The following is a 24,735-nucleotide window of genomic DNA, read 5'->3' as shown; positions in this document are numbered from 1 at the left end:
GAGTAATGGAATTTCAAAGCTCATATACATTAATTTTCCATCCAGCAGAATAACTTTGGCGATCTTCAGTGAAAACCACCTCTGCAAGCAGAGTGTGGCTGAACAAGAACTAGCATAATGGAAAGTTTAATTTCCAAAATATCATAAAGTTGCAGGAGTAGTGAAGGAAGTGAACATTACTTGCACTTATGGTACACTCATTTCTGCCTTTATTAATGTGAATCTGTGTTTTCCTTTTACACTGCTATTTGTATAAATGAAATTCACCATGACATTGAAAACTGGATTAAAATGTTCCTTTTGTTTCTGCTTTTGGGTCTTTTATAGATTAAACTATGTTTTAATGTTGCTATTATAAATGTTTATGATGGGTAATACTATACATGGGCCTAGTCCAACTCCCACTTAACTCGGTGGAAAGATTCCTTTGATGTTGATTGGAGATGGATTAGGCGATCAATATGTCTTGCTGTTTATATACATTAGTGTACATTTATGAATTAGCAAAGATATTACCACCCGAATTCTCAGTGTACATGTATTACCCAAAACAAGTAGTTCCATGAGCAGTGGAATTAATGAAGCCTCTTTTTCCGTGATTCGTAGCTGAGGTGAATTTCCATGTGGATTCCATGGTTGCACTCATACTGCAGCCTTTCCTGCCAGGAGAGCAACGTCTGAGTCCCTCTCAACCTCCCTGGCTGCTTAGTTTCATGAGATTCGTAGAAAATAAGTACAGATGAGTCTTCTAGCTCTCTGCTGAATTTAGCTAAAAGCAGCTAACGGATTTACTAGGGGCTGGCAGATAGGTGACACAGAAGCATACAAATACTGCAGTTACAAGCTACATTCCTGTGGAAACTGGACTGAAAGTAAAGGAATGCACACACTGGACTTTGTATCATCAGACTTCGATAATATCCTAAAGGAACAGTTAATAAGAAACCACAAACATAGATTTAAAAGGAGTAAGAAGTAATCTGAGTTTTAATAAGCAACACAGAAAGCTCAGTTATCCCCACAAGGACAGCGAGGCATTGCATAACCTCATGACTTCGCAGGGGAGGTTTCTTGTTCCAGTGAGACCTTGACGCTTCCTGGAACTTCCCACAGTGCAGGCGGTATTTGAAATATTTATGATACTTCTACATGCATTTGGGAGCAGGTGGCTCCTCCAAGAATTAAGACTTGCTTTGTAAGCCAGAGCAGGTGAACAGACCTTGGCTTGGTTCCTTCCTCTGTACTTTGGTAAGCAAAATAAGGAATAATCTCTTTTCATTCCTGGGGAATGCACTCCTAAGAACCAGGGAAAAGTCCTTAAATGAGCCAGAGGAGAGAAACAAAGAATTATTAGTGTCACACATTGTGGTCCTTTTTCATTCTTCTTCATTCTTTCCATCTTCCAAGTCTGCATTTTCAAAAGATTGTTGCAACAGTAGTAGTAAGCATACTGGGTCACACTGACCATTGGAATTGACTTTGCTTCAGTTATTCTGTGAGGAATTTGATCCTTATAGTTTGGGTTTGGGTTTTGGGTTTTTGTTTTTGTTTTTGTTGTGGCTTTGTTTTTTGTTTTGTTTTTTGTTTGTTTTTAATTAATTGCATAATAATTAATAATTGAGAGCAGATTTTAACATTTCATAAGCATAAAAGCCCTAATTCCTACATATTTCCCTATTACAGGGCAGAGCAAATAATACTGAAATTGATGTATTTTAGGTGGAATCAGTACTTGCATTCAAAGTTAACATTGCATAGTTCTTTTCATTACAACTGCCTATAGCTTTGCCAATGTCAACAATCTGAAATGAAAAATTCTACATTTATCCTCTGCTCCAAGGAGATGTTATATTTTAACTTAAATTTAAAAGAAAAATGATGAATGAAAGGTGAAGAAGTATCTGTGCAAATGTTCAGTCATCTTCTCAAAAACCAGTGTTTTATAAAGCTGTTATAATACCATCTCTATATGATATTATTTTGAAAGACAGGAAGAACAGCCCTGAAATAGGACAGATGAATGTATCAATCTGAGAAAGATCCGGGCAGAATCATCAGAAATGTAAACCTGCAAGAACATCATTTGTGGATTGTCAGTAGAGTTTGTGGAAGGCTGACTGACAAAAGTCTCAGAAATTCTCATTTGTACTTTCTGACTGAACTCCTCAAGTGACTGGCATTAATTTTGTGCACATGACATTGAGTGACCTTTGTTTGGCTAGTTTGTGTGCTGAATTTATGCCATATTCCATATTAGGGTTTGAGATAGATGGTGGCTGAAGCAAAAGAGCCACATAGAAAGAAATGCTCTGTTTTACTTCTCTTTATCAAAGCAAGAACTTCTCTTTATCAAAGCAAGAAAAAGCTTTACTTTCCCAGGAACTTTTGTGCACTGTAGAACAAGATGGTTATAGTACATCAAATGAAAGTTATTTTAATAATGATATTTTATCATTTTGATACTTTATTGTTCTTTTCAGACCATTTTTATTTGAAATCGAGGGTATTTGACTACTTTATGATCTAATACTTCAGTTAACAGAGCATAGTTTACCTGTGGCATACATTATTCACTAAATTAATTGTTGTTCTCTAAAGGATGTTACAACTCATGATGCTCTTGGGAAGAATCCTTCTATATCCTATTGGCTGCTCAAGAAGATAATTTTTCAAAACTCTAAGTACATCAGCATTTTTCTTGCAAATCTTTTTCTGGACATAAAATGCAACATGTAGAATGTTATATGCTAAATGTGGTGGCTATTGTTCATCTACTAAAATGTTATTTTCTGAAATAACTGCTGTATTTTTCTGTGTATCCATCCTGCTGCAAACTTCCTCTCAAATTATTTTGTTGTGTTGTTTTCACAAGATGAACAGCTAAACAGTTTGAAATCAATACTACATGCTCTGCAATGTAGGTGGTATCCAAAAATATCTTCCAAATTTAGCTATATAGCACCTGTTTCACAAGCTCTTAGCACCTGCTCTCCTTATGGGGGTATTAGCATTTACTTCAGTATGGATAACATCCGGTCTTGTATTTGTTGATGGTCCCACACAACATCAACAGCTATACTACTAGAAAAAGCAAACAGGCACATACTTCCTTCATCAAAACAGATGAGCAAGATATACTGGACCACAATTTTTTTTGTCTTAATGATGTGGCTATTTCTATTAGACTTAAGAGTTGTCTACTATGGGTAAAGTGAGGAGGGTGCAATACTTCCCTTTGTGTTTCTATTAAAAACAACAGGAGACAGATAAAGGGTTTGACGAGTACGGCTTTCACAGATGCATTATGCAATCCTCAGCAATTTTTTTCCATACCCTAGCATGCAGCTGACTTGGGAAAAAGTAGGAGATGGCCAGGGAATTTGTACACAATCTGCCACTGTGGAGGTCACTGAAGCTCTGGTCTGCATTGTGGACTCCTTAATTTGCTATTGCTTGGTCAGGCTGTGAAAGATCTATTCCTAGCCACTGAGTAGCAGCATTTGATGCTTGGCGATTAACTGTGTTAATAGAAAATTGCAACACTTACCAGGGCAGAGGCCTGCACGCATGAATGTTTGTGCGCAGCTATTGGGAGTACTTATGCGACCAGAAGAGTTTATGTGGAAATTATCAGTTAAATGTCAATCTTCTGCATATGAAATGCTCACAAAGCAGTGGTGGCCCCAGATTAAGCCTTCTGATTTTTTTATTATAGTATTTCACAATAAATGTATATTATGTCACTAGGAAAACCCTGATTTATGTGATCTCTGAGGTTTAAGTTTGGGGATTATTTTAGTTTATCAGAGCAGAATAGAAATTTTTAGCATAATTGAGAAACAGGGACAGAAATTTAAGCTCTTCTGGTACGTACTGGATCACCATTGAAGAGACTGTCGTGTCATGGCTATTTAAAAGTAAAACTGCACTAATAATTACCAGAGATCCTGCAACCATTTACCATTGTTTCAATTATAAACGAAGATAAACTATTAAACATTTTAAAGCAGTTTACAAAAGAGGTCAGGTTCATAATATCTTGATTAATCAAGAAACTGAGGAAGAGCAAGCAACTGATGAAAATTAAAAAACACAATGGTTTTCTCAGTGTTACCAGGTAGGTGACACAAGTAGTGCATGCTCCCACCGTGATACAAGAGGGACAAAGAGGCAGATACATGTGTTGATCTAGCTTTACAGCCCAGTGCAATGTTAAAAGCTGCACAATGTATCCTCAGCCTATGGAGGAAAGAAAGACGAGGTGCACTACCTCTTTTTTCCTCTCTCATCTCAGTATGAAAACCTCGAAAAAGTGCTCTGTACTTGCATTTTAAAACCATAGTCTAGTTACTAGCATATGGTCTGAGTTGGAAATGCTTTGCTGAAGCTAATATTAGCTTCTCGAGTAAAGTTAGTTCACATTTCCCCCCCCCCTTTTACATCTTAAAAAAAACCCAAATTCTTAATGTTGAATGTACAAACATTATAGATATTAAAATTCCTGTATGCTTGAACTGGTAGGTTGGTTTTTTTCCACTATTATGAATCTTAGTTTGGAAAACATTGACTATGTTCAATAGATCCTAATTTGTTCTAGGTTCTTATTGCCTTAGCAGTTGAACTTTAGCTCTGATTCAGAAAAAGAAATGAGGAGTGCAAAGGCAACTGTTTACAAGTCTTTGCCAGGCAAAACTAGATAGAAGTTTTATCAGAGTAAGAAATTCAGGAGCTGACCCTCTGAGTAGATTTTATTTTCAAAGCAGGTTCCCAGAAGCCACACAGAGGAGGGAAACAAAGCTAAAATTGGGACAAGGTCAACTGGACATAGAAGTGACTGTAACAAACCTCAAATAGATCTGTTATTTTTGTTTCAACTACAGTTCACAGAATTCTTATTAAGAATCTAATCTAGATGTTTACACAGGAATCAGAAAGAGGAACTTTTTAATGACTACCCAGTGGGAAGGTTATATCTGTAACTGGTGTCAACTTCATACGTGATGCTAACACATACTATTATCGGTTTCAATATTCAAAGACTGAGAAGTCTCCCTCTACCAAGGGTATAATATATTAGAAAGTAAAAGACCTGGAGAAATCTTTTGAACATATAATTATTCATTGCTTGGAAATATATATGTATATTATATACACATACAAACATGGAAAAATACATGTATTTTGCCAGACTAAGGCACACTTCCATTGCAAGGGTTTTAGGATCAATATGAGTAGAAGGATCAGGTCTTACTTGAACATGATACAAGTGCAGACAGTGCATATTCTCCAAGCAGAAATTAATTATTTCAAATCAATTGATAGAGCTAGTTCATCTCAATTAAAAATGAAGACACTCTTTTTACTTCAAAAACTCCTCTTCTAAAGGAAAATTATTGGATCATATGTGGAGTAAATGCTTTCATACCCACGGTGTCCTCATGTTGGAGACCTCATTCTCAGAAACATTAGGTGTCAGATGACATTACTTGCGGAGGTAGTCAACTTAGAATTTCCTCTGTTGCTAAGAATAGAAATTACTGTTATAGGTTTCATAGAGAAGGTGTCTGCAAATCAGAATTAATATTCTGTCCAATCTAAAATAGCTCAAATTTATTTTGTCTCTTTCATGGCATGTTACTTTAACTTGAGAAATGCCTGACTTGTTCTATATTTAGGAATTTTAGATCTGGGAAGATTGAATTTAGATAATTTCTAGATTTTGCTGCTTGTATGAATATACAAAGAATATTCTGTCATTCTGACTTTCAGTTTTGCTATGATTTTATAGTCCATTTTTCATTGGTGTAACATGCAGATGTTATTAGGTTTTAATGCATTTAAGTAAACATTAAGCAAATATATAAAATACATAAACAGGATATTGGGAAGATAGGTATATTCTGTATACTTGTATTGAAAGCTGTTGTCCATTCTTCTGAAAGACGACACTTGAGAATTCATGTGACATGGAAAATACAGAGGTTTTAAATAGTGATGCAGCTAAAATGCAAAACTCAGCCAAGGGCGGCAATATCCCTTTCAGACTGCTTTTAATAGTCACAAACTGCCAAATCCTTTAACAACAGAATTAAGTCTAACTGACAGCTGAAGAAAAGTGCACCTGGTATTTTGAGATAAACACATATAATTTTCACTGTCATAAAGAGGCAGGCAAAATCTAACCTTCAGCCTGGATTCAGAATATCATAGTACAAAGGGAAATAAAGTTTCTTTTCATTCTATCTCTGCCATTATCATGCTGGCTAAGCCAGCAGCTGGCTCAAAGTCTTTCTTAAAAATGGAAGCAAAAAGGCAATTTAATAGCATCCTAATTGCAAAAATGCCACAAAGTCTTCATACTTTTTAAACAGTCCTAACAACCCTGGAAAGATAGGCCACACATAAAGTATCTCAAAGGGACTACTCTTATTCTTAAAATCATGAATCTTTTAAATTTGTTAAGAAATTATAATCCCTAATGTATAATTAGTGAAAGATCTTGATCCTTGTCGCTTAAAATCTCAGTAGTGCCCAAAAGAGGGGAAGAAGAGTATGGCTATTCTTTTCCATTTTACAAAGGGTAAATAAACTTAGGTGCAAGAAGATGGAGAGTCCTGCCTAAGGCTGGGTAGGGAACCCTTGGCCAAGGCCTGAACTCTTAAAACCTATCTGAATACTTTAACCTCACAGCTGTAATTTTAGTTTCACTGAAAAAAAATATTTAATTACCAGTTCAATGTAATGACAACTGACTGAAGGATAATCTTCAGGCAATTTGAGAAGAGAGGATTTTTCTGCTGTCCACCTTAAAAGGGCATGGGTAAATTAAACAATTAGAGCTGGTTACAAAGGTAAGCTAAAAGCTAAACATAATAAGACACTGTTTTCAGCATTTCAAAAGAACTAAATGCAACACATCAGCAGCTTCAAAATCCTTTTGAACAAGTGCACTCAGAAACAACTAACTAGCAAACAAAGCTATTAGGAAGATGACAGTGTGGTCAGTGAACTTTTGGCATGTCAACTCTATAAAATGTAGGCTTCTAGAAATATTCCTCACATCTGTGTAAGTAGTAAAGAGGCAAATTTAGCAACAGATGCTGTGGATATGGTATAATGATCTGTTTCTTTTTAAAAGGCTTTATCTCTTTAAGAAGAAAATAATATTTCTTATATATTGTTGAAAGGATTTAATTTTCCTTAAATTTTATAGGATCAAGAATAATAAAGTGATCAGAATCTCAGAGACCAATGAGATAATTTTATCACATTACTTTGTAGTTAGGCAAACTTTTATTCTTTTCAAATAATACAGAAAATGCTTAAACAACATCCCATATCATGGGATAGGTATATATGATATATCCTATCATGTATCATAATTTCTGGGTAATGAAGATGATTCTATTTAGATAGATAATCACAGTCTAATCATGTGGGTCAAGTATCACATGAAAATGAATGTCCTTTGAAAATAAAGTCTTTTTTTTTATTTTCTTTAGTTATTGATTTTGTGTAAGAGTGCATAAGAAAGTTTATAGGAGAAAAACTACCTCAACCTCAGTAATAACAAAAGCTATAAGAAATAGGTAGGTAATTGTGTCTTACTATCTTTGGGAAATGTCAGAGCAGAATCAGCATAGATTCAGCGAGCATTCTGTTGGGCTATTTCCTTTCTCCTCTCTTTCCAAAGGGCTACTTTATACCTTCAGTAAGAAATATTCGTAGTGAATATAGGACTGTAAAAATGATGGTTGAGAATATAAATTATTAAAAAGGATAAGACATCAAGGTGGATTGTTCATTCCAATATGATAAAAATAGCTGTGCCCGCAAAATCTGTTATATATTGCACTAACAAAGTTGATTTTCTACATTTTGATTCAGGAAAGTGATTAAGCACATAATTAAAGTTAACATTCCAGAACAGGAGGTCTTTAAGGATTAATATGGGCCTGTGGAAATGGGACACAGGATATTCTGAAGGATGCTAGGCAGAAGCTATTAACTCATCTCTGTCATTCTCTTTTGTATCATCAGAAGCACTAGAGGAGTCACAACAGTAAAGGCAAAACAAGAACTGCAGCTATGACTGCTTTCAGCTCTTGACAGGTACTATACTGCCGTTTTGATTTTGCTCTTTAATAGTTCTGAATCTGCACAGAATTCAGAACAGTACTGACTGTACTATCTGAACATATTCATAGTTTAATAAATTTTGATGTAAGTTTGAATTGTTCTAGCAATTCTATTTTAGTGTGCTTTTCTTTATAATTGCATAGAGTTACATACTCATCTGAATTCTGGACAACAGTTTTAGATGTTGCATGGATTCCTAAAATAGGAAACATATTGTGTACACTTATATCATTAGAACATATTGTTTCATTAAGAATGGATCTGTTGCACAATTTTCAGGACAATTAATACAATAGAAGCCCTTGTTAACTTTTCTCAAGTTTTTATTTTTCCCACTTGATTTCCTATTTCTAAATTTAGATAGCCTTTTTTATGATGTCATGGTTCTTGTAAAACATTCATAGTGTTAAAACAGGCTGATATGAAATATAAAAAAATACAATGCTGACATAAAATAAAAATGTAGCAGTAAATGATGGGAAAAAGGGGAGGCAAAGGAATTAAGATTAGAGAGTAAACCAAAGTTGATAAAATAAAAAAGGACAATGCTTTTCCTCACTGGCATCTGTGAATGTAACCTAAAATAAGCTCAGCAGTCACTCTGCCGGAGAGAAACATTTAATTCATGATGAGAAACGTAACTTTTTCTCTTCTTTTTACATATATTTGCAACAGACAACAGTGCCCTCCCCAGATTATCCACAATGAGAATGTATTCCATGCCTTTTTAAAGTCACTTATGGGTCACAAATAATTTGCACAAGGATCATTGTTAGATATTTAAACTATGAGCTGGTTTGCTTAGTTGAGTAAGCATGATAAATGACACATTATTCTTGCTACCCGATTGGACAAGCATGTAAGCAGTTTTTAATAAATAATGGATAGTATAAAATATACTTCTGTGAGCTCATGCCTGCATTTTTAAAGTTTAGCAAACATGAATGTCAGTAAATTTCAACTGCCAAATATGTATGTGCTGGGTCTTTTTTCTTTTTCTTTTAATAGGTGTGCTGGAATATTTGCAGAATTTTTGCAACAATATCCTGCCAAGCTTTCATTTGCTACATCATGTATTTTTGTATGATCACTGTATTAGGCACAAGCTCAGTCATTTGTGGTGAAAAAAAAGCAATGATAGAACTAAAAAGAAAATCAGAACACACAGAAGATATGAAAAACTTCACAGATATTTTTATACTTGTAAAGAACAGAAAGCAAAAGAAATTGTTCAGATTGATACTGTATTTTGCTATATCTGGAAATAAATTAAGGATACAGAAATTCAGCAAAAGTAAAAAGTTGCTACAGCCTTTGAATCACCAAAAATCTGAACTGTGTAATTAATGTAAAATATGTACGCATTTCTTTGGTATGTAAGGACTGAAATGAATGAAAAATGTGAAAGAAAATCTGTGGCAAAAGTTCTCTATTTTTCCTTTGGAAAACTGTAATGTATAGAAGAGAGAGTTTTTTATAATTTCTATTTTATAGAAAAAATATTTATCCTCTACTGTGAAACTGTTGAAAAGTAGAGAGAAAAATGTGTAAAGACTAGGAAACCTAGGGATTCCTAATCATCATTCAGAGCCCCTAAATTTGACACCAGCTTTGAGTCTCTGGTACTCCTATTTCATGGCTGGATTAAGCTGATCTAAAACTGCTGCCCTGGAAAGGAGTCATCCTACCTCTTCCCTCACCATTCCATCCCAAACTGCTTATTCCTGCCCTCTCCCTTGCATCAGCTATAGTGACTTGGGCAGGCATGGGAAGATCACGTCAATCCACTGATGTTGCTTAAAATTAGTAATGTTTTTCCAGAGTTAACTTTAAATTGATTTAGTTTGGTAATAGAAAAGCATCAGCAGAAATGTTGTGAAAGCTGGACCATGTGTTTTGGCATTAGGCTGGTTTTAGATCAGCTTAAATTGATCATGAAACTGAAATTCATCAAGATGCCTGAAAGAGATGGTATGAACAGACAACCTTTGGTTTCCCCACTTTAAGAAAAACTGCCAACTCTGACTTCGGCTTTATTCACTTTTCTTGCCTAGTAATGTTTAAAGTCAAGGAATACATAGAATATTTTTGCATTGCAGTTTCTGCTACATCTGTTGAACATAAGCTCTAGTCATATTTACCTCTTACTTCCTCTGCTACAGTCCCTGTTTTCAATCACTCATTTTACTATGGTGCTGCACTTTATATCATTGGTAGGTATTACTGTCAAGACATATAGTGATATATATGTATTCCTATTTATATCAGAAATCATAATTCAGCACTTAATAGAAAGAAGAGATTCCACTTATGGCCCCAAAAAAACCTCTTAAAACCTCCTCATATTCAGGCTCAGAGGTAATTCTCCATCCTCACCCAGCATGTTTTCCCAACAAGCAATATAGTTTTCCTCAACATCACACAGGCCTGTCATATAACTCAAGTATCTCAAAATCTGTGCAGTAGTGCTGTGCTTAAATCCTGTAGATTTTTCCATTATAGTGTCTCTACAATATGCCATTTCTTTGTAACTTGCAAGATACCTACCATACCTCAAAACTTTTTTTTTTCCCTCTAAGCTTTACAAAAGGAATCAGATAAATTAAAAATTCTGCTGCAAAAACTGTTTCTTGTTCCGACTGTTCCTTGTTCCTGTTTTAGGCTTATCCCCTCCTTAACACATGGCCTCTGTGTTCTTCAACCCCTACAGCGCATTGTCCTGCTCTTCCCACACAGACTTCCTCCCACATTGTTTCTCCCCACTCATCTCTTCAGATCAGGTTTAAGATCTTGCTTCTGCTTCCTGTCACATTAAGATGCTAGTATCTATCATCCACCCGTTAACATTTTGGAATATGCCTTTTTGAGTCAGCTTCTCGCACAGTGTTAGGTTTTGAAAGTCTTCCCTGTGAACTTACACAGTTTACCATGTCATCCTCCTGTAAACGCTCCTTAAAATTCTCCTGTGCAAAATTTTCTACGAATCCCCTGAAAGCAGATAGATTCTCTCAACTGCTGTCAGTCCATCATGTTGATGAAAATGTCTTTCCTGTTTCTTACATGCATCCTGTATCTTCATTAACCTAATTTTAGCAGATCAAAAAGATGCAGAGCCTAGAAAGCAGACAAGCTGGATCTACTGCCTCATGTTTATTATTCACAAGGTTAGACCTGATTAGGCTTTCTGGCATCAGAACCTGCTCAGAGATGCCTCCAGGCTTCATTCAGACCTTTCATGTCAGGCAGGCCAGGTATGGCCTATGACAGAGAGCTTGGTGACAAAGTGGTCAACACTTAGGATATTATATATTGAAGGGAAGGACAGAGGAATGATTTAACAGATGTACTTGTGCCTGCAGAAAATTATGGGCATGTTGATAATCTGTGCCAGGACTCTTGAGCTGTTGGCTAACATCCTTGCCAAAAGTCATGGAGCTCAGATTTACACAGAGTATATTTGTCATTGGGGTTGGTATTCATCAAATGTAACCTCAGTATCTTGTATTACTAGATGTCTTGATGTGAGTTGTTTTAATTTTTTCCAGAGATAACTCTGGAATTATCTTTAAAGCACTCAACATTCAACCCTCCCTCTCCTGCTTTGCCTTCACTCAACTCCCAGCTCTCTGTGTTGAGTGTGATTGGTGACCTTTCTAAAGAAAGGCACCATGACTAAAACTTGCCTCCCTGGCAACATCCATGCTGTTAGGGCTTGGAGGTAATGGATTTTTTTTTGCCATCTAAAATATCATAAAAGTTTTGTCTTCATAGAAGATCACTGCTATAACGTGATGTCTGCAGCGTAAGGGGGTGGCCTCTGAGAGCCTCTGGCATATGGGTTTTATGTATTAGGGTCTGTAAAGGAGATACCACTTCCAAAGATTTACAGTGTGCCAGGACTGTGTGCCAGATGGTAAAACCCATATGAGTTGCAGAGTCCTTAGAGATATTTTTTTTTTAGTTTGTTTTTGTTTATCATAGAGAATACGCTTCTGGGTTTTAAAGTTTCAGCATGTTCTGCCTACTGCGTCATGGAGGAAAATATTAACTCCATGCTGAATCCAGGCCACTGGGAGTTATAAAAACAGTGTTTAAAAAAGGAGGTAGGCAGGCCATTTCCAGGGACAGAAAAAAATAGCTCTTTTAAAATACATTCTTGCTATTTTGATGCTAAAATGAATAGGTTGTTATTCTATGAAGCAATTTATTCAAAAGATAAAGCAGAGTTCTTTGAAACAAGTATATTTAAACACTGCTTATCCTGCTCACCTGGAAATGCAATATTGTTCTTTCTGTAAAGAATTACAGCAATTGGGTTTGAGCGTATGTTCAAATCATATCAGAGAGGGGCTTCCCCAGTCTCAAGGACAAATAATTGATATAATTTAATAAGCAATTGCAATTTGAGGCCACAGGCCAGGGAAACCAATGCAGTTCACGGGACTTGTGAGATCTGCATGGGAGATCCCTCATGGGAGAAAGGCACACTGCATGCTGCCTCTAGGACAGCGATAAACCCAAGGCAGATAGTATAATGGATCTGCAGCAATAAAAAGGATCCACCATCAAGTTATTTAACTGGATTGTTCATCTTCTTCGAAGCCTGACAATTACTATGCTTGTGAAAACTCATCTAAAAGCACAATTTCTGTGTAGGGGAGAAGACGGGGGATGCATGGGAGTCCTGAGGAGAGACAGGACTGGAGGGACCCTGAGGGCAGTGAGGCCTGTGAGGGTCCAGCCCTGCCTCAGGCCGCTGGCGGGCCCCGGGCAGGGTTAGTTACCGTGCACATTGCTCGCATCCCCTGCAAACTGGGAGCTCGCCGCCCTCCACCGCCATCGCGGTGGGGTTCCAGCACCTCGTCCCCCTCCGCCGCTCACTGAGGTAACCTCGGCTCCGCGGCGGGGCGCCGCCAGGTGGCGCCCGCTCGCCCGCTCCGCCGGCCGCCGGCCTCCGCCAGCGCCCGTGGCACGCGGCGCCCGGGGGCGCGCGGGCGCTGTCACCGTGGCAACCGGCCGTGAGGGGCGGGCTGAGCCGCCACCATGTTTTCCTGTTTATTGTACCTCAAATAGCTGACCTTGGGAGAGACGCGGCGCACGGCCCGCCTCGGTGTTATCAGCGGTTTGCTTTGCCTGCCTGGGAGGCCGAGAGCCGCGGGCAGAGGGCTCTGCCAAGTTCAGGATTTTTCCATCGGCTACGCTGGTTTATTTCTAGTCTCTTTTTTTGTAGCGGTCTCTTGATGCACGGGGTAGGCCCTGGTTTAAACATTTATATGCGCAGGGATCCCGTAGGGAGTGCAGTGCCGCAGGGGTGATCAGAGCTGGCTCCTAACTACACCCAGAATGCCCCAAGTTTATATGAAAATGAAGTAATCTTAGATTCATCATGAGTATCCGTATTAAAATCCCCACTTTATGCCTTGAATCTGACTGAGTCACTTCAACTGTGCTGCAGCTACCATTGACACAGGCCATGGATGCGATCCAGGAAAACAAGATATTTTGAGACTGGTGAAGGGCATCTCAAGTTTGTGTTGGTCTCTGGTAAAATTACTCATTTTTATTGAAACTCACAATTCCTGGCTCGACCACACTGTGATAAACAGGGGTAAAATGTGCCTTGCTTGAGTATTAATAGTAGGCTGCATACAGCTTTGTGCGAGTGAGAGATCAGTGCTGCTTGTGGAGGCATCCAAGTCTAATCCCTGCCGTAGACCGAATTGACAGCGCAGCTACGTGGCATACATGGCAGATGAACTACATGGATGTTTTACATTTATATTAATAAATTCAAAGTGTAATTTGGTAGCGGGGATTCTGTTGTAAAGGCTGAGGTTTCTAGTGTGCCGTTGGTTAGAAGTGGCTGCAACTTGGCAGAAATCTTCACTCCTTTACTTCCACAATCTGGGAAATAACGTCCAGTTTACTTGCTTTTTAAAAAAGCTAATGAAAATGTTCTGCTTTACTCTTAATGTTCTTTAATCTTGATCCTTGAAGGTGTTCTGGGCACAGCCTACCACAAAGACTAATACACTAAACAGCGAAACCCCTGTGAATGGCACCAGTAAACCACACCATGGGCCAGTTTCCTTAATCATCTTCATTTTCTTTGCCTTCAAATCCACTGCAAAACATGGAAGCTTTTAGTCACTATCTCAGCCACTTCAGGGATTTTTAATTTTTTTCCCCTAATCTAGCTAACACAGTCTTGGTTTTGGGCAGCTGGGCCTAAGACAGTTCAATGCACATGGGCATGTATGCTCAGAATGCAGTGACCACCCTCATTCTACTTTTTGAAGAAGTAATTATCTCACCTCAGATATTCGGAGCCAGTTTGCTGACTTAAATATGCCATTTTGCATGCTTCAGTGAGTTTTTTTTTCTTCCATTTTTTTCTGTTTCTTTTCTCTGAAAACAAAGATTTTATCAGCCAAAACCAGCTATTCCACAAAAAGCAACTGCTGTGGAAAGCACCTAGGCAACTCTTCAGATACTACTTAAGAAAGTACCTCAGAGCTCTGAAAGCACGACATGGAAGAAGAGCTCCACACCTGCTTATTACAGTTTATCTGCATTCATCTTGAAATAAAAGAGATGTTTAAAAGTGGTTGGGAGTCTACAAACCATCCTTGGCAGAGGTGGAAAAGGGGAATGTGATACTGGCAAAATAAAGATACTAAAGTTAAGAAAATATAGAGCGAAAGCTCTGTAGGGGGGCACTGCCAGATTTGTGGGTCCAGGAGAAATTGCTAGCCGTGCGCTTAACACTTTTTTGCAGGACCTCCTAAAGTCAGCGTAAAGATTTGTATGAATGTGGTAGGGCAAATACAGGATCTTATCACAGAACAAATTTCAGTTGTACTTAAAATGAAGTAAATGGGGAAAATACTATTCTGGCATGATAGTGTATTTCGAAATGCAGAGAGAAAAAATTCCCAAAGAAGTCAGGGGTAGTAGTTCAGAAATTTACTTCTGAACAACAAAAATTTCACAGGCCAAAGTGTAATGTGTCGAGAAGCTCCCAGTCAGACCCAGACTTGCAGCTGCTGATCTAAAACTTTAAGCCAATTTTTAATACAGCTCTGCAAGGCAGTTAGTATGCGGGACAGACATATATGTGAATGATTCATCACACAGAAGCCCTTTACAACTGAGCAAGCAGATGCATCCTATATTTCCAGAAGAGAACAGATCCATAAACAGAGAATCAAAGCAAGTTTATAGAGAGTAGACCTTAGCAAACAAATCATGTTGAGCTTTTTTTGGTAGAAAAAACCTTGGAGCTGTTTTTCCAAAGTTTGTGCAGGTGATAGTTTAGTTGTGTAGAAAGAGGTTTTGGCTTTCCATGTAAGGTAAATATTTTTGAGGATCAAAGAGGTGGGAGATGGGGGTGGTTAAGAGGTAGCTCCTCAGCTCTGAATGCCCTATTATCCAGACAGATATTGTGTCCATATTTGCGTCTAATGCACGACTAATACCCTACCAGTGAACAAAAATATATATGGACACATGTTTTGAATAAGATGAATAAAACACATCCAGAAACCAAACCTTAGAAGTTCTTGGTTTTATGGTCTGCTTTCTTCTCTAGACTTGAAGAGGTATGATGTCTAGCCTTATGTCTTGCCACACCTTTCTCCACTGACAGAAATGCTTTGAGCATTTGTAGGGATTCAGGTTAACCACCAGCTGAAGGTTAAAAAATTCTCCATTCATGTGGTAGTAAGACCTCAGTCTGAGCATTCTCCTTAACCTAGCTGCTGCACCTGGAGATTTGTCTTAAAAGCAGGTAGAAGGATCTGTTGGACAGTGTTTTAGCTGTCTTCTGTTTTGAGAAGACAATTTGGGGATCAATGCAGAATGGTAGAAACATGCATAAAACACAGATCTCTCAAGCAACAAGCAAGAGCAAGGGCCTAAGCCTGAATACAACTCACAAGGTGAGGGGTAGAGGCCCCCATAGTGGTCTCTCACAGCTCTTTCCCAAGTCTGACCCAAAAGTGACACCGCTGCACCATATTGGAGCTGTCCTTGAGTACAGGCAACCAACCCCCAGGAACAGGGCAGGGTAGAGGTTGCAGAATGTCTGACTGCATGCATTTAGGGCCCTGACAGACTTAATCCATTGTCTGTCCTTCCTGGACAGGACAAACACAGTAACTGCACTGAAATTTTTGCACTGTTCCTTATTGTTTTCTTCATGCGTAGCAAAGAGAAGGAGGTGTAAGTTGTCACTGGCAGGAAGAAAGTGAAGAAAACATGTCACTCTTGTTATGCCTGCAAAGGCCTCAGTGACCACTCAGTTAATTGACCATCAGTTTGCAAGGACCATCTCAGCTTCCTGCCTGAACTAAATACCTCCTCTAGATTCCCATGCTTTTTTTGCTGACTTTCATAGGTCCTTGAGAGTTCCTGTTTCTTTTTTCTGTCCTTGCAGCAGCACCTTCTCAGCTTGCATTTGTTAGCCTCTGGTACAGATGTCTCTAAGCTTCATTCTGTGCTGCTGTGTGGTTATGGAGAGCCTCCTTTGAGATGATGCCACTCATGCTCTCCTTCAGTCTTCTTCTTTAGGATTCCTCCTGTTTAGAAGATCAGCCAGTTACACAAATGATGGCTAACCTGAGGGTCTGGTAGGAAGAGTTTTGGTGGGTTTTTTTAGGTCTTGTAATACTTCAGTGATAATTATATATTAACATGTGTTTTTAAAATGGTTTAAACTTTATATTCCATTTTTTTCACTAATACCTTACTCCATATCTTAATTTGTATTGGTACACTAGGTACAATTTCCATTTGATTTGGTCTTAAAAACATTTTCCTTTACTAAATAGAAGAGATGATTAAGAACATCTTAATTGTGACACTAATTCAGAAAAGCAGACAAATTAAGTATATGTCCTAAAAAGGAACCAAAATTGCTAATGGTACTTGAGTATAATTTTTGCCTATATGATTTTGTTACCTTTTTCTTAATTGTAAAAGATGATTTCTTTCTCTGCCAGGGGTTTGAGCCATGAAAGTATATGACCCATTAGATTAGGCTATGGGACAGTCTTTTAACACATTCATGGAAATTTTATTTCTCTTCTTTGCCTAAATTTAAGCATCATCACTAATTTGTCATGAGCAAGAAAAAAGGTCTAGTCTATTGACAAAGATGACAGTAATTAGTAGGTTCTACCTAATGTTAACATGTCAGTTGAATACGCTTCTGTGGTTTAATAACCTCCCAGTAGCCTAGCATTTTTTCAACTAGATATGTCAAAGGACTTATTCCCAGAACTGGAAGAATTCATATACTCCTAAAGCATAGAAGAGGAGGCACTGTAAGAGTGTCATAGGTTATGCAGAATTACTTTGAATAAGTAGGGTTTTGAAAGAACAGCCTCAGAAAATATGCTGCTTCCTAAGAATGCAGTTTGTAACTTTGATATTTGCTTTGAGTGGTAAAGTGACAGAAAATGAATGGGACTCAAATCCTTCACAGTGTCACAGTACACATAGCTGAGACAAAGGTTACATCTGGAATTTGCAGAGATGATTAATCAGTCATGTAGTTAGCTATAAGTGGTGCTTATCCCAGGTGTTCCAAACAGCAGAAACCTTTGTTGACTGGCTAGAATATCAAAAACTCATGGAGTGCTATTGGTTGGTTTTGGATTATCTGAAGAAATTGTTTGATAACAGCCCACAATTGTTTAGAGACAATTTCAGGTACATTCACTAAAACATGTTAAGAACTGCTGCTTGTCTCCCAGGATGAAATGGATATACGCATACATTGTGCATACATTTGAAAAGGTACTGGAGAAAATAAAGTAGAATTTTATTTGCAGATACAAACTCTGTATCGAATCTCACCATTCCAGTACCTTTAACTGAAGTCTTTCTGGACTTTATGATTTATTACAGATATGATTTATTTTGCACAGGAACTGCATGAACACAGTAGAGGAAATAGAATCTGTAACATAGGCCTCCAAGACATTCTGCATCCATCAGAAGGATGTGTGTAAAATTGCAAGGGATGAAACAATAAGGACAAAGGTGTTGTCAAGAAGGTATATTACTGGGAGCATGGCATAGCTGCTTTTAGAAAAAGGGGCATAATGAAGAAATATATTGACCAGCTGTCACCAGACGAAAAGGTTTAGGAAGAGAAAAGTGTGCTGAAATTAAAGCTGATGGCCATGCAGTTACTGGGGAGGAAAATGATTATGCTTTTTATTGGCCTGAAGGGGATGTAAATGAAAATGTTACAGTAGAATGTGAATCTTTTAATACAGAGGAAGAGCTGAGAATGAACAAATGCCAGTTCCCCTCCTAACATGCTACCGTCAGCCATAGGGCAAATACAGAATAAAACTTTTGTATAAACATGTAGTGGGAGCCATGTTAGGTGTATGTTACATGTGGTTCTATTATTCATGATTCCACTACAATGAATTAATAATGATTAATAAATATATGTAACATATATATTTATATATAAAACAAACTCCTAATTTATGAAGACTTTTAAGTATGTGCTGAAACAAAGCATATATTTAAATCCCACTGAAGTTAGACATGCTTGAATCCTTTCTTGATCTTTCTTAGGCAGTTCCTTTGCTTTCCTGGGCATCATGTCATTTCTTGAAACTGGCTTTCTGTAAAGGCAGCTTCCATTTTGCAACAGAGTCAATATGATATGTTTCAGAAAACTATTTTCTTGTGAAGGCTTTGTTATTGTTCTCATTTTCTTTCATCTAAAATAACTCATGCTGAAAATGCAGTCTGTGTATACTGGCAATTAAAAACAAATCAGGAAATCACTCTGCTGTATTGAATCACACATGCCTAGTTATGATTTAACATGCTGGGGAACCAAATCAGGAAACCAGATTCCACCCTCCCATGCTATTTTGTGACAGTGATAGCAATGATTTATTTTTTTAGACAGATTGATTAGAATACGTATTTAATGCCTTTAGTGCTTCAGCATTTATTTTTCCCTGTAAAGGACCAATTTAGCTGAAGTATCCAACACTGCTTTCATAAACACTAGGCTTCTTATTCAGAATATTTTTTTTTCCATAATTATACCCTTAATGTATGCATCCAAAGATTCCTGTGGAGAAAAAAAAAAATTGGGTTGCCGACCAGTAAATACATGGGGCTCCCATTTAAAACAATGTTCCAGGTAAGTTAAAATGAGAACTCTTGGAGAGCATCCAGGTTTGCTTTTTCAAATTAAAGAAGGGTGTCTTGTAATTGGGTTATGATTCCTCAGTAAAAAGCAGCAAGAGAAGACATTAAAAATAAAGAGAAAGCAAGAGAGAGAAAGTATGTGGTGACCTCAGACACCGGGTGCAACGCAGCACCCTGGGTGCGAATTCTGCCTTTGTTTTCACTGAAGCAACACTGCTGAAATAACTGCTGCTGGAATTAAACCTTGATTTTTCAAGATATTCAATAAATAAAAAATAATTGATGTCACAGTACCTCAAAGTGGAGGAAATGCCCAAAAGATGCTGACATGGGCCACTCAGACAAGCTTCTTGGTTGTTTGCCTCAAAACAAATTAATTTGCTTGCTTTTTACAGATCTGTTCCAACTGCTGTTTCTCTCTCTAAGCAGTGAGAGAGTATTCAAAATGTTTTCTATGAATAAGCACAGAGTGATGAGTCTGGGATCCAAAGATCTATTATACATGTAGGCAGTTGGTGAAGTCTGTTATGGAGAACTAATATTGAAAAGGATGATGATGGTTATTAATACTAACCTCTAAGGGAATACTGAATCAGGCCTAAACGTAGATAGCAAGTTCATATGACTGCAATACAATATGGCAGTAGAGAAAGGACATTGCAATTTGATGCTGTACGCAGAGAAGCTGCATCAGAGGGGAAGAAGAGAGCTGCAGAAAAGTGCCAGTGCAAACAGTACCTGGAGTTCTGTTTTTAGATTGCTGGCCAGGATGCACTGCTAGATAGAGGACACCCAAAGAGTTGCAAAATACTTGGGAACTGTTTTAAGATAAGTCTGTAGTCTTGAGAACATGTTGTTTTGCTGAGAACAGATGAAGAGAAACGTAAGTTCATAGATTTAAATTCCAAAGATGTGTGAGGATAACAGGTAGCCTGTGGAGGGTCTCAATATGAGAATGAGAAGAAGAGCCTGGTCTCAGGGACATTCGGTGACTTTGTTGATCTTATATGCATTTTTCTCCAATTTTACACTGGCTGCTAGGAATGACCTGACTGCTGTGAAGTATCTGAGGACACTCATCCTTTGCGATACTTGCAATTAGCCTGGTTAGAATATTAGAAATATAGACTGTAGAGGATATGTCTGGAGACATCGATGAATTGTAACAGGCACCATCTGAGCCTGTCTCAGTGAGTGAAGCTGGCGAGGCAACTTGTAAACTGGTGCACCAGTGAAGACCCTCATTCTTTGGCCAGTGTCACACAAGACAGACAGGGCCAACTTGCTGTGCAGGCAGAGTAGGCAGTAGCCAGCGGTAGCAGAGCCAACAGCTTTGCCTATGCCAAAGGGCACAAGGGTTGTTTGTAAGAGGAGTGTGTGCTGCATAAACAACAAATTCCTGTCTCCTCCTCTGCTGTGTGGCTGAGAAGGGAGTGAGAGTTTGCCAACAGACAAGCAGCACTAATCCCTATTTCATACACACCTGAAAAAAGCTCCACTGTTCCATCTCAGTTTGACCCTCGTGTCCCAGGGTATGTCCAGATCTTCACAGCCCCACCATCTGCTCCACTGTCTATGAGCTGCCTTTAGGTCCTTTCACTCTGCTGGTGCATTGAGCTGCCTTCGTCTTTTCCCCCCACCAGCTTCCTTACAGCAACCTCCCCAACACATTTCAGTTCTCCCCCTATAGTAAGTTGCTCTAAGGGATTTTCAGAAGCAGTTGATTAGTTACGAGGTTAATTTTTATATGCCCTAAAAGGGTATGACAACTTATGATAGATAGGTTGGTATAGTAACTTTCACATGGTGAAAGTGACCCCCAGGCTAGGTCTGCATCAGCTAGCACAGCAGCTCAGGAGGAGCAAGTCTGTATACCAAAACAGTTGCAGTTCCTCATGTAGATGTTTTGTGCATTTTGAGGGTTTGTACTCAGCTAGATCTCTTCTGATACAGTCCGGAGGTTGAATACCTGGCAGCATTTGAAGTGTGACGGGTCTGCTTTAGGCCTGCATCTTCTGTTTTAGCTCTGTCTGGAAAGAAACCTGTTTGTGCATTCCGAGGCGACTCCACAATGTAACCCAAAGCAAAAAGTGGGGCAATTTGAACTAAAACTCTGATTCGGATGCACCATCGGGCGTATATGATTTCCAAGTATTGTTATGAGCCACTTCTAGAAGATTTGGGGGTTTAAAAGTCTTCATAAGGAACAAATAAATTGTATCCATCAGTGTGCTTTCATCTACCATTGTATTAATTCTTCCAGAGAATTTTAATAGGATAGAAAGACGTTTACTATTACAGAAGCTTAATTGTTTAGTTCTTATAATTTTATATCAGTGTGTGGTGCTTTGCAGCTTTCTTTTCAATTACTGTTCTCAGCTGTTTTTCTTTTCACTGAAATAAGAAAACCACAAACAGAGCCTACAAACATAATAATATTTACTGTGTAAAGCATCTCATTTCAGCCTATCAAGTGAATGGAGATTATGTTATGGTGGAATTTGGAAAGATCACTGCCAGATTTTTTGCCCACTGAATGTTTGTGCCAGTTGGAAGAGAGAACATATTGCTGAATAGATGGTGAGAAAAAATCTTCCCATTAAGGAGACTAGGATATCAGATACTATTTGGTGGTGGGCATTGATAAGAGTCACTGATAAAATAGAGGAATGGGACAGGGCCTATTGCTGGGAAATGTAATGTCTGCATGTCTCTTGGATGGGCTGAAACTGAGGAGGGAGAAGGGTCCTTGGAACTGTACTGCAAGAAAAGACCAAAACTCTGAAGCAAGAACTTCTCTTGAATGTTAGATTCACGCATTCTAATCAGCTTGTTATTTTTCACTCTTTTCTTTGACTTCTAGAGATCATGTTCAGGTAAACAATGCTGCTTCTCAGAAAGCTGAGAGTTCCCAGACTATCCCTTTTCAACAGCTAGAGCTGGCAGTGCAGGGGCCTTCTGTGTATGCAAAAAAACTTCAGATCTGTGGCTGTTGGGGCAGTGGGTTGCCAGTCTGGTGTAATGCAGCTGGGTACCCTCACGGCAGACCAGCTCAAAGGTATCTGGAGGAACAGTAACTTCAATATAAAGGAAGCTATAATTATGAACATGAGAATAATAGGAGGAGAAATGTTGTTCTTTCCATGCAAGAGATGTTTTGCAGCACAACAAAGGAACATTGGCAGTGGGTTAAATCTGATGTGCATGAAAAAAAAAAAAAATAGCACACAATAGGCCAGAGAAAGAAACACGGTTAATCCAGTAACACCATCTTCCATGTGCATTTTACGTGGGGACTGTTAATTAATATTGATTTTTTTTTAGGACTGATAAAACCAATTTCTGAAAGAAATCTGAATCATTTGTACTTTCTCTCCAGAAGCAGGAATGTTCATCTGATAGGATATGATTTCTCTTTGCCATCTAGAATGCATGATGGAATCCTGTTTAGCTGTGTTTAAATGTATTAGTGAAAGTATAAAGACAACTAGAAAAATTATGAAGTGCCAAAATAAACAAATTAACTTTAATTAGAAAAAATTCTGAAGCAAGGCTTCAAGTGCAATTTAGGACATCACACAGAGAAAATAAGATACAAAAGACAGGCATGGAACTGTGGGAATGAAACTGTGAATCAGCAAGGTACAGAACTACAGTGCAAATATTTCAAACAGGAAGTGCTGCAGCAAAGTCCTGGTGAGCTAATTACTTTTTTACTTTCTGGATGAACATAATTTTAGGCCTGTTTTAATAGATTCACAAATAATCTGGGAATAGCATTAGCAGTTCAGAGCATCTTCCATTATTAAAGTTAGGAATCAGTAGCTGCATACTAAGCAAGTTTTGATATCTGAAAGGAATACCTCATGTATTTATAAAATTCTGGCTTGATTACAATGTAAGGTGGTATTTTTTTCTTGGACAAAATTTCAGACATGGAAGGTAAAATAGAGAAGCTTTCTTTGTTGAAGCCTAAGCCTTTGATTTTTGTGAGAGGTCTGTAAGTATGTAGAGTATCTCAGGTCAGAGAAGAGGCTGGAACAGAGATGAAATTCTGGATTGATTGGAGGGCATAATACATATGATAAAATATAACCACTTCCATGACATAGAGTTCAAATGGCCTTATATCACTGGTTGCTTGAAACAAGTAATAACGACAAACCAAGAAAGGAGCAGCAAGTGCAAACAAAATAAGATTTACCAAAACCAAAGCAAGGTCTCTCTAGGTTTTTTATTTCTCAGCCTATGATAAATATAGCAGGCTTCTGGTAATAATGCTTAAAAAATACTCTATTGTCATTCTGAGAAAAAAACAACTCCAAAAAAAACTTGGACTGTCTAAAGCAGTTTGAAATGAATCAGCTAGCATTCACATTTTGGATCAGTTCACAAAAATGTTGACAAGCTCTGAATTCTAGCAAGTTTCTGATTTGACGGATTTGGGTCTTTGCACTGAGTTTAGATGGGTTACAGACTGAAGCCTGTTTCTGTTTTTGTGGCCATCTGAATTGGTTGTTGCTATTGTCCTTGCAGCTCTCACATTTACATCGAGAAGGGTAAAAAATGCAAGGCTGTGAATTGAGGAAAAAACAGGCAAGCTAACTTTTCTAGGCTGCAAAGGGGGCAATAGCTTAAACATGAGCCTGGTGTAATAATTCAGGCATTAAGATTATTCAGTGAAAGAATAGTCAAAAAGAGATGTATATCTGTATGAAGGTTTTAATAGGACTTTTAATAATAACAAGAATACAATAATAACAATAACAACAACAACCGAATAACAACAGTTACACTGAACAGCTGCCTGGAAGGTGTAGGGCACTCACATGGCCCAGCTTTGGCAACTGGCCTGGATAAAAACACCTCTAAGATAAGGAAGAGTGATGATATGTATGGAGTACTCAAACCTGCTAGGATGTCTACTCCGATACGACCATCTGGGATTTACAGAGAGACTTTTGAAACATAGTCAGCCTGAAAAGCTATAAAACATAATCATGGTAATCTTCTGTTTGAGAGACCTTGAAGAGGATGGTAGAGACCTTCAGGAGGAAACAGCAACTGCCATAGCCTGATTTGATGCTGCTAGAAGTCACCCTGTGGGCACCATGACCTTTGTGCAGGACAGGCAATGCAGCTTCTTGATCAGAGCTTTGGGTAGCCTGCGCCCAGCCGGGAGCCCAATGGCATGGTGTGCATCAACCAGAGGCTTGTGTGCAGGTTGTGCATCTATATATGTGCGTCTGGGGTCTTCTTTGTCAGTGCATGCATTAATGGATTGTAGGGAGCACACACATGAAGTGACAGCACCCACATCTTCCTTGGGAGGTTTCTGCAAGCAGGGGAAGCAAGGTTCCCAGGAAAGGAGAGCTTGTAACCCATACTTCCACTCTATGTGTCTCT

At 38.3% G+C, this 24,735-nt stretch overlaps 1 long non-coding RNA gene across 1 annotated transcript; it reads left to right on the top strand.

Annotated features, from left to right (window-relative positions):
- The first annotated feature begins 593 nt into the window (after positions 1-593).
- LOC130602519 (uncharacterized) lies at positions 594-23,308 on the top strand. Its single transcript, XR_008972923.1, has 3 exons — positions 594-1,248; positions 8,041-8,112; positions 22,654-23,308. It is a non-coding gene; the product is annotated as an uncharacterized LOC130602519 (long non-coding RNA).
- The last annotated feature ends 1,427 nt before the right edge of the window (positions 23,309-24,735 follow it).

This window comes from Pezoporus wallicus, unplaced genomic scaffold (genome assembly GCF_028554395.1).
Source record: "Pezoporus wallicus isolate ANWC-B61680 ecotype Strahan unplaced genomic scaffold, APGP_CSIRO_Pwel_v1 contig_5352, whole genome shotgun sequence".
NCBI classification, from domain to species: domain Eukaryota; kingdom Metazoa; phylum Chordata; class Aves; order Psittaciformes; family Psittacidae; genus Pezoporus; species Pezoporus wallicus.
Note: the sequence above shows the minus strand (reverse complement) of the source record. Positions and strands in the feature narration are given on the sequence as shown.